The following is a 1,514-nucleotide window of genomic DNA, read 5'->3' as shown; positions in this document are numbered from 1 at the left end:
GATGTAGGCTTGATGATTTCCCTTGAGGGAGAGGCCTTTTGTTGGTTGCTCATATTTCTTGAGCCTCTGCGATTGTTCCTAGTCATCAGGTAATCTATATGTTTCTTCCTAACTTATTTAAGGTATCTCTGATTCTTAAAAGTTGTACAGGCTTAGAAAATTGATGATTTATCTTATTGTTGGCCTACCTGTTACTCACAATTACCACTAACTGTTGCCACTAGCCCTGTATGGCCCAAACTCCTCACTGTTCCTAAGGAGTGGTGAGCCTTTAACTGACCAAATAAGCAATACCCCAAGAGCAAAGAAAAAGAAAATGGAAAAAGAAAATCGCTCGGTGTGCAACGTGCGCCACGCACTACTCAAATCACCAACATTCAAACAGTCCAAAGGCTAGTGGAAAGGGATCAGACAATGAATGACAGTACCAGGTTGGTTGGGTCTGCAGCCTCAGTCTGCTTGATGTCCGGAACTGCTGGCCGGCTCGATCCGGATTTTGGGTGGGGAGGGGTGGGGGTTCGCCTTAAAGTCCCAGGCAACCAACCTGGGGTCAAAGGAGGAAGAGTAGTGGGGATGAGTGGAGATTCGGAAGGGTCAGGCCTTCAGCCTCAGTCTGCCTGGTGTCCGGAACTCCACCTCAGAGATTCTTCTAGGGAAATTATCTTATAAAAGTTTCAAGAGACCTTACTGGTAAACATGGCATTTGCACAGAATAATTATGTTGTAGAAAAAAATTATTTAAAAAATATCATAGAGTATGGTTATGTTTTAAAGACAATATATTTTAAGTTATGTTGATAAGATAAAGTATGAGAAACTCAATACATATTTTTCTCAGAGTTTAATATTTTAAAATTGGCATCTAGAAAAGAAAACCTCTGATCCACCAACATTTCATTGCACTATCTGTTTATAGAGTGTATGTATACCTCAGTTCTCAGTGTAGGCAAGAAAGCATGTATTGAACCTTATAGTTTTTCTCTCATGCTTTAGTCTGGAAGTGATATGGTACTAGTCACATGTCCTTTCTCAAAAAAAAAAAAAACACAAAAGAAAAGAAAAGAATTGAATACAGTCTTCTAATTGTCATATTGATAAAATAGAATCATTTCCACAGCATGCAATCCCTTTACTGAATATTCCATTCTTTTATCTACTCAGGTAGAGAATTAGCTCCTTCCTGTTTAAGTGGGAAAATTTTTTTAAAAATCACACTAAATTCAGAATCAGATTATTTTAATTTTTTGGCAGATTCCAAATCTTTGTATTTTTCAAAATAAAAATCACACATTTTTTAGAGACAATATAAACAAGAATTGCAAAAAAAATGTTGCTCAGGCATAAGCATATACAGATGTGTTAATTATACACATATGATGACAAGTGTACTTGGAAAACAGTTCATTGGAAATATTCACACAGTTCTGGATATGTACATTGTGTAGTGTTACAATTCTATACTCATACTAGGAAAATTGACGATATGTTACATTAACTTACAAGTACACAAAATG

The sequence above is a fragment of the Tupaia chinensis genome, unplaced genomic scaffold, assembly GCF_000334495.1.
Source record: "Tupaia chinensis unplaced genomic scaffold, TupChi_1.0 Scaffold000339_1, whole genome shotgun sequence".
Classification (NCBI taxonomy): Eukaryota; Metazoa; Chordata; class Mammalia; order Scandentia; family Tupaiidae; genus Tupaia; species Tupaia belangeri.
Note: the sequence above shows the minus strand (reverse complement) of the source record.